We start from the raw sequence: 9058 nt of genomic DNA on the forward strand, positions 1-9058 counted from the left end.
GCCATGTGTCTGTCAGGGTTATCTACATCAAATGCTAAGCCAGAATGCAGGCCATCTCCGTTTATTTCTCAAAGAACCGACATACTCAAGCTGCTTAATACATCTGCCCATGATGAAACATAAAACTTTATATTAGAGAGTGGGGAAATGAAACATATGAAAGAGATGTATTGTTTGTTTGCTTGCTTTGCCTTTTAGAGAAATCCATGGAAAAATTCACAAGAACTGAGGAAAATGAAGAACCAGACAGAATGAAGGGAGGAAAATTGGGGGGAAAATATCTATGTGTTCTTTAGAAAGCAGTGAGTAAACTTATCGATCAAAAAATACTGTTAACTAACTAGAATTTAAATAAAAAATTGAAAAAATAAAATAGTTTCCAATTAAAAAAAAAACAAAACAAAGAGACCAAAAGGATCAAAAGCCTATGCTCAACGAACATTGAGACTGTTCCTCTTATTTACTATAGATCTTCCAAATTTGTCCAGCTGGGAAAATTTTTATAATATTGTTTTTGGACTATGCTGATGAAGATGGTGAGATTTTCTCTTTGTAACATATGGACCCAAATTCCTGGAGGTGATAGAACCAGCGTACTAGGCTGATTTAAGCTTTTGAATTTTTGCTGATCTGATGGGTGAAATTTATAAGGCTATTGTTTTAATCTGAGCCTTTTTCTCTGATTAAAATTGAGGTTGACATCTTTTAATATGTTACTTGACCATTCTATTCTTCTGTGAATGCATCTTTATATCCCTTGCTTATTTTTCTGTTAGGTTGTTTGCCTTTTTCTTATTGATTTATAGGCATTCTTTATATATTCTGGGTATAAATACTTGGTCAGTCCTGTGTGTTGCATGTAACTCTGTGTAAGTCTGTAGTTTATATTTTATCTTTATAGTAAATTTCATCATACAAAAAGCTTTCATTTTAATGTAGTCACATTTGTCAGGTTTTTTTTTTTTAATTACTATGGTTTGCACTTTTTGTGTCTTACTTACAAAGTTATTCACTACCTTCATGGTCATAAAAACATTCCTTGTTTTTCCTAAAAGTTTAGAAATTTTGCTTTTCTTTAGGCATTATTCCATTTGGAATTGCTTTTTACATACAGTTTGAGACGAGGAGTTTACTATATTTCTTCATATTAACCATTTATACCAATATAATTTATTAAATCACCTGTCTTTCCTACACTAAATTGGAGATTTTGTAGGATTTTTACATAGACAGTATAGGATTGGAGTAAAGATAGATACATGGATCAGTGCTGTAGATTACTTAATAGAGACTTTCTATTCAATAGAGAGTCTCTATGTAGTCAGTTGATTTGGGATAAAGTAGTTAAGGCAATTTAATGGAGAAATGATCATCTCTTCAATAAATGGTGCTGGAACAATTGGGTAGCTTTATGCAAAAATAAAATAAAATACACCTTAACCCTTAACTCATGTCATATACAAAATTTAACTCAAAGTGGATCATAGTCCAAAATGTAAGAGTTAAAACTATAAAACTTCTAAAAGAAAATATAGGAAAAAATCTTAGTGACCTTGGATTTGGTAAAAGACTTCTTAAATATGACTCTGAAAGTCCAAACCCCAAAATAAGAAGTCAATAAATTAAAAACTTTTGTTTTTCTTTTCTTTTTAAAAATTTATTTATTTGAAAGGCGGGAGGGCCAGAGGGTGAGGAAGAGAGAGAATCTCAGGCAGACTCCCCACTGACCTTGGAGCCCAACATGGGGCTTGATCTCATGGCCCTGGGATTGTGACCCAAGCCAAAATCAAGAGTCAGACACTTAACTGACTGAGCCACCAGGTGCCCCAAAAACTTTTGCTTTTCAAACCAATACCATTACGAAAATGAAAGTCAAGCCACAGCCTAGAAGCAAGTACTTGCAAAATATATGTCTTGTAACTAATTAGCAAGATAAACAACCCAATAAAAATTGGTAGGATTTAAACAGACACTTCACTAAAGAAGAAATATGGATGCAAAAAAACATGAAAAGATGCTCAACATCATTAGCCATTAGGAAATGCAAATCACTTTGCACCCATTAGAGTGGCTGGAATTCCAAAATTGATAAAACCTGACTATACCAAGTGTTGTGGAGGATGTGCAGTAACCAGCAATCTTCTACAGTGCTGGTGGGAATGTAAAATGGTACAACTGTTTTGGAAAACACCTTGGCAGTTTCTTAAGTTAAACATGCACTTTTCTGTGACCTAAGAGAAAAGAAAGCATGTGTTTATACAAAGATTTATACATAAGTGTTTGAGCAACTTTATTAATAAAAATTAAATATTAGAAACATCTCAAGTGACCATCAACAGGTGAATGGATTTAAAAAAAACCTCTGGTATAGCCACATGATGAATTTAAATGAATTTTAATGAATATCTGGGAATTCCGGGGAAGATGGTGGAGTAGGAGGATTCTAGGCTCACCTTGTCCCATGGATACACCTAGATAACATCGACATCAGTGTAAATAACCCAGAAAAGGAACTGAAGACTGGCAGAACAGGTTCTCTGCAGCTAAATTTAGAGAAGAGGCTACATTGAAGAAGGTGGGAAGGGTAGAGACGCAATTGGGAGCCACAGTGACCTGTGAGACTGTCTGCAGGGAGGGAGGATACAGTAGAGTACACAGAGAGGAGAGGAGCAGACTCCACATTAAAGCACTCCAGGCACGGGGACCCATGCTGGGAAGACAAGTCTCCATAATATCTGGCTTTGAAAACCAGAGGAACCTAACTTCATGAGTTCTTACAGTCAGTGGTGTTTAACACCTGGAACTTTAAAAAATAGCAACTTCAGCTCTGGCAGAGCTGGAGAGTGAGAGGAAACTGGGTCCCTGCCCTTAAAGACACAGCACAACAAGCAGCCCTGCTGAGACACAGCATAGAAGCAGCAGTTTGAAAAATGCCTGGGGTGTGTGGGAGGGAGATTTGTTTACTAATCTCAGAGTTGTGCTGGAAGGGCAGGGATCTTTGGAGAATTCCCTAGGAATAGAGGAGCTGGTGGGTGCCATTTCCCTCTCTTGGCCCCTCCAGCCTAGATACATGGACAGCTGTTGAAACCAGCAGACTGCAAACACTTTTTACCTAGCTTGCTAACAGGGTACCTTACCCCCATGCTCTTTTGTGGACCTGCTCCCTCCATCCTGGCCTGGGCAGCAGTTTTCCAGTGGCTGCAGGTCCCCTCCTGCAGCAGATTAGTGCGAACTTCACTAACAGTGCACACCCCACACCCAAGTTCTCTTGCAGACCCACCCCCTCCAACATGCCTTTGGTAGGAGTCCATCCAGAGCAGTGCCACAAGCCTGGCAGTATGCAAGCAGCCCCAACAAGGGCCAGAACTGCAGGTCCTGTCAATGAAAGCTTCTCAGGGGACAACACAGGGAGAGCATCCTGCAATTTGGTGCTATTGCACTTCTGGCAAATGCCTGATCTGACTCAACTCAAGCCCGAGGCAGCCCCAGACTGGTCCATAATGACATAGGGAGCAAAACTGCCTACAGCAGGCAAAGAGACATTGCAGATGACTGGACTGAAGACAAATACAGTTCAGCCACAATAGTAGGGTGCATATAGTAGGGTGCAACATACATAGGAGATACCCCTGAAGTGCCAGGTTCTAGTGAACAGGGAACATTGTGCTGCAGGACATTACAGGGCCTCTTCTTCATAAGGCCATTACTTTTAAGAGTAGGAGATCAAGTTGACTTTCCTACACATAGAAATAGAGAATTAGACAAAATGAGGAGATACAAGAATATGTCGTAAATGAAAGGACAAAACTACAGCAAGAGAGCTAACTAAAATATAAGTAATATGCCTGATAAAAAATTTAAAGTAATGGTCATAAAGATATTCACTGGACTTGAGAAGAGTGGAGGACCTCAGTGAGACCCTCAACAAAGAGATAGAAACACCAAAAAGAACCAGAGGTAAGTAACTCTATAACTGAAATTAAAATTACACTGGAGGGAATAAATAGTAGACTAGAGGAAGCAGGAGAATGGATCAGTGACCTGGAGGACAGAGTAATGAAAAGCAACCAAGCTGAACAGGAGAGAGAAAAAATAATGAGAATAGATTAAGAGAACTCAGTGGCACCACCAAGCATAAAAACATTTGCATGATAGGGATCTCAGAAGGAGAAGAGAGAGAAAAGGGAGCAGAAAATGTTTTTGAAGAAATAATAGCTGAAAACTTCCTGAATCTGGGAAACGAAGCAGATATCCAGCTCCAGGAGGCATAGGGATCCAACAAAATCAAACCAAGGAGGTCCATACCAAGACACATAATAGTTTAAATGGCAAAAAGTAGTGATAGAGAGATAATTTTAAAAGCAGCAAGAGAAAACAGTTACATACAAAGGAAACCCCATAAGACTATCGGCTGATTTTTCAGCAGAAACTCTGGAGGCCAGAAGAGTATGGCATGATCTATTCAAATGCTGAAAGAAAAAAAAACGTGCTGACAAGAATACTCTGTCCAGCAAGGCTTGCATTCAGAATAGAAAGAGAGATAAAGAGTTTCTACAAATGAAAGTTAAAGGAATTCATGACCACTAAACCAGCCCTGCAAGAAATGTTAAAAGGGATTCTTTCAATGGAAAGGAAAGACCATAAGCAGCAGTAAGAAAAGTAGGAAACACAAAAGCAGTAAAATGAAATATATCTATAAAAATCAGTCCAGGGATTCACAAAATGAAAGGATATAAATTATGACACCATATACCTAAAATGTGGAGGGAGAAAACTAAAGAATGGGTTCAAACTTAAGTGACCATCAACTTAATATAGATTGCTATATGTGTAAGATATTGTATACAAACCTAATGGTAAGCACAAATCAAAAAACAGTGATAGAAATGCAAAAAATAAAGAGAAAGGAATTCAAGTATATTGCTAAAGAAAGCCAGCAAACTATGAGAGAAGGGAGCAAAAGAATAAAGGAACAGAGAACTATAAATGTAGCCATAAAACAAGTAACAAAATGGCAATAAATACATACCTATCAACAATTACTTTGCATATAAATGGACTAAACACTCCAATCAAAAGACATAGGGTGAAGGAATTAATACAAAAGCAAGACCTGTCTATATGCTGCCTACAGGAGACTCATTTCAGACCTAAAGACACATGCAGATTGAAAGTGAAGCAATGAAAAAGCATCCATCAGACAAATGGAAGTGAAAAGCCTGGGTAGCAATATTTATTTATTTACATAGGAAGCAATATTTATTTATTTAAAGTTCTTAAATTACTTATTTAGAGACTTTAAAACAAAGACTGTAGCAAGAGACAAAGAAGGACACCATATAATCATAAATGGAACAATCCAACAAGGAGATACATTTGTAAATATTTGTGCACCCAACGTGGAAGCACTCAAATACACAAAGCAGCTAATTAGAAAAATAAAGGAAGTAATCAATAGTAATACAATAATAGTAGGGGACATTAAAACCCCCTTTACATCAATGGATGGATCATCCAGACAGAAAATTAACAAGGAAATAGTGGCTTTGAATGACACATTTGACCAGATGGATCTAATAGATATATTTGCAACATTCCATCCTAAAACAGCAGAATGCACATTCTTTTTAAGTGCACATGGAACATTCTCCAGAATACATCACATATTAGGCCACAGAACAAATCTCAACAAATTCAAAAGGAATGAATTCATACCATGTATCTTTAACAACTACAATGCTATGAAACTGGAAATCAACCACAAGAAAAAATCGGCAAAGATGACAAATACAATAGAACAGATCAATGAAACCGGGGGCTGGTTCTTTGAAAAAAAAAATCAAGAAAATTGATAAACCTCTAGCTAGACTCATCAAGGAAAAAAGAGAAAGGACTCAAACAAAATCACAAATGAGAGAGGGGAAATAACAAGCAACACTACAGAAATACAAACAATTATGAGAATATTATGAAAAATTATATGCCAACAAATTGGACGGCCTAGAAGAAGTGGATAATTTCTAGAAACATATAACCTCCCAAAACTGAGTAAGGAAGATATAGAACATTTGAACAGACTAATTACCAACAGTGAAATTGATTCAGTAATCAAAAAACTCCCAACAAACAAATGTCTAGGACCAGATGGCTTCTTAGGTGAATTCTACAAAATACTTAAATAAGAGTTAATACCTGTTCTTCTCAAACTAGTCCAAAATATAGAAGAGGAAGGAAAGCTTCCAAACTCATTCTATGAGGCCAGCATTACCCTGATACCAAAACCAGATAAAGATACTACAAGAAAAGAGAACTACAGGTCAATATTTCTGATGAACAATCTTCAACAAAATATTAGGAAACTGAATCCAACAATACCTTAAAGAAGTCATTCACCATGATCAAGTAGGATTTATTCCCAGTATGCAAGGGTGGTTCGATAGTAAATCAATCAGTATGATATATCACATCAATAAGAGAAAGGATAAAAACTATATGATCGATCCGGACTACATGCACCAGGAAAACAGAGCTGGAGGGTGAGCATGGGTCGAGCCCTGCAGTTGCAGTGGGTAAATTTGGAGGAGCAAGACGCCACCCTCGTGAGAACCTGGAGGCGAGGTGACCAAAGCCACATAATGTCAGTAGTTCATTCATCCGTCCCTGCCAAATGGATTGTGGGGAAGGTGATTGGAACAGCAATGCAAAAAACAGCTAAAGTGAGAGTGACCAGGCTTGTTTTGGATCCTTATTTATTAAAGTATTTTAATAAGCATGAAACCTACTCTGCTCACAATGCTCTTCAGCAGTGCACAGTTGGGGATATTGTGCTTCTCAAAGCTCTACCTGTTCCACGAACAAAGCATGTGAAAAATGAACTGGCCGAGATCATTTTCAAAGTTGGACAGGTTATAGACCCAGTGACTGGAAAACCCTGTGCAGGAACTACCTACCTGGGAAGCCCAGTCAGCTTGGAAACCACCTGCCTAACCAAAAATATGGAAGAACTCAATAGCTCTTCAGCACAGTGAAGGAGGATTGGAAGAAGGAGCCAAAGGGAAAGATTTATAAGTTTGCTTTATGGAAAAATGAAATTTTTCTAAGTTTCATTACAAAGTGTCCAATTTCTCTTCCAGTATTTATGGAATAGCTAAAAGTAAATGAAGTAAAGGCCTTGTTAAATTCTCATAAAAGTTTAAGGTCAAAAAAAAAACTATATGATCATTTCAACAGATGCAGAAAAAAATCTGACAAAGTACATTTCATGATAAAAACCCACAACAAAGTAGGTTTAGAGGGAACATACATCAACATAATAAATATCTGAAATAAATTGGAAAAAATAGAATTATCTATAATAAAAAGGAATAAAATATTGATACATGCAATAACATGGATGAATCTCAAAATAATTATACTAACTGAAAGAAGCCAGATGAAAGAGTAGAGATCCCTTTCTATAAAATCCTTTATAAACAGAACTGTCATGACTGAAAACAAGTTAGTGGGTTGTCTGAGGAGGGAGGAATTATAAATGGACCTGAGGAAACTTTTGAGAGTGATGATTGTGTTCATTATACTGATTGTGATGATGATTTCGTGGATGTTTACTTTTGACAACATTTATTAAATTATATACTTAAGTATATGCAGCTTACACAATAAAGTTGTAAAAACGAATATATTCAGAGTTTCTTTTGATGTCAAATAATGTACTAATAATGAGGACATCAACTTCTTTTAAATCAAAGACGTTTTCAAATTTCCATGCTTTTTTAAAGTTTTTAATGGACAGCTCAGTTACTTGTGTATAAAGAAAATAGTTCTTAATTGTAGCCTGTATATGCCAGTGTTCCCATATCATATATTGCTGCCATTAAAATTTTAGATTAACCCTGGAATAACTTTGCTGAGATCACCCAGAGTGGTGAGAAATTAATCTCTTAGGCATAGAAAGGAATGTTGGGTGTGTGGGATATAAATTTTTTTAAACCTGGAAAATAAAAAGCACTTAAGATTATTTGCCTAAGATATGAACTTAGAATAATTTAACTCTGGTATTGTCTGCAAAAAAGAAAAAAAGGTGTTTTTATTTTCTTAAAAAATAAAACTTCTCAACTTTGATAATCAGATATAGTAAACATCAGAGATTTTAAACATGACCTTTCCCATTCTGTTCTTGAATTGATTATTTGTAAACATCTGGGCAGTCATGCATAAGGACACACATTTTGTGTCTTCTGCTGGTACGGCCCTTTCTCCAAACATTTTCAGAATTTCTCTTTAGTAGAGTCATGTCTGAGCCAGAAGGAAAATTGATCTCTTCACTATAGTTATAAATCACCCAAAATGTTATTACAAACTTTATGATCTACTCTGTCTACCAGATCTGGTTCCACATCATATCAGCCTGTTTTCAAAATCCCCACAAATTAATTTCCCCAAACAAATATTTATAACTATTTTGAAAAAAATTCTACTCTTATTTGACTAGTAGGTTGCTTTACCAGTATCCTGGTACAAGGACATGTCTTTTTAGCTTTGACAATAAAGAAATAAGATTTTATTTTTTTTTTACGTTTGAAATTAATACATTAGTTCTTCATGGAGAAATCAAGGCCTAAGATACATACACAATAATACCATGTTAATAAAAATAGAAGCCAGCCACATTCTAAGGTCATTTCCGTTAACGGCCATAATTTAAAAATAAGAAAATTAATTTTTCTTGATCCAAATTACGGAAATCTTAAAAATGGTTTTTCTCTAGGGCACCTGGGTGGCTCAGATGGTTAAGCATCTGCCTTCAGCTCAGGTCATGATCCCAGGGTCCTGGGATCGAGTCCCGCATCGGGCTCCCTGCTCCTTGGGAGCCTGCTTCTCCCTCTGCCTCTCTCTCTCATGAATAAATAAATAAAATCTTTAAAAAAAAAAGTTTAAAAAAATGGTTTTTCTCTAGAGAATATTATTTAAGAGAACAATGTTACTTTCAGATCTGTTCTGAAATTCAAACTCATTTTGTAGCAGAATTACAGAATAATGTTTTAATTAAATTTGTTTC

The 9058-nt window shown here is 36.2% G+C and overlaps 1 pseudogene; it reads left to right on the top strand.

Annotated features, from left to right (window-relative positions):
• Positions 1–6530: 6530 nt before the first annotated feature.
• On the top strand, positions 6531–7178 carry LOC112825254 (small ribosomal subunit protein uS17m pseudogene; annotated as a pseudogene).
• Positions 7179–9058: the final 1880 nt, after the last annotated feature.

The sequence above is a fragment of the Callorhinus ursinus genome, unplaced genomic scaffold, assembly GCF_003265705.2.
Source record: "Callorhinus ursinus isolate GAN/ISIS: 27379988/994484 unplaced genomic scaffold, GSC_fseal_2.0 scaffold12, whole genome shotgun sequence".
Taxonomy (NCBI): Eukaryota; Metazoa; Chordata; class Mammalia; order Carnivora; family Otariidae; genus Callorhinus; species Callorhinus ursinus.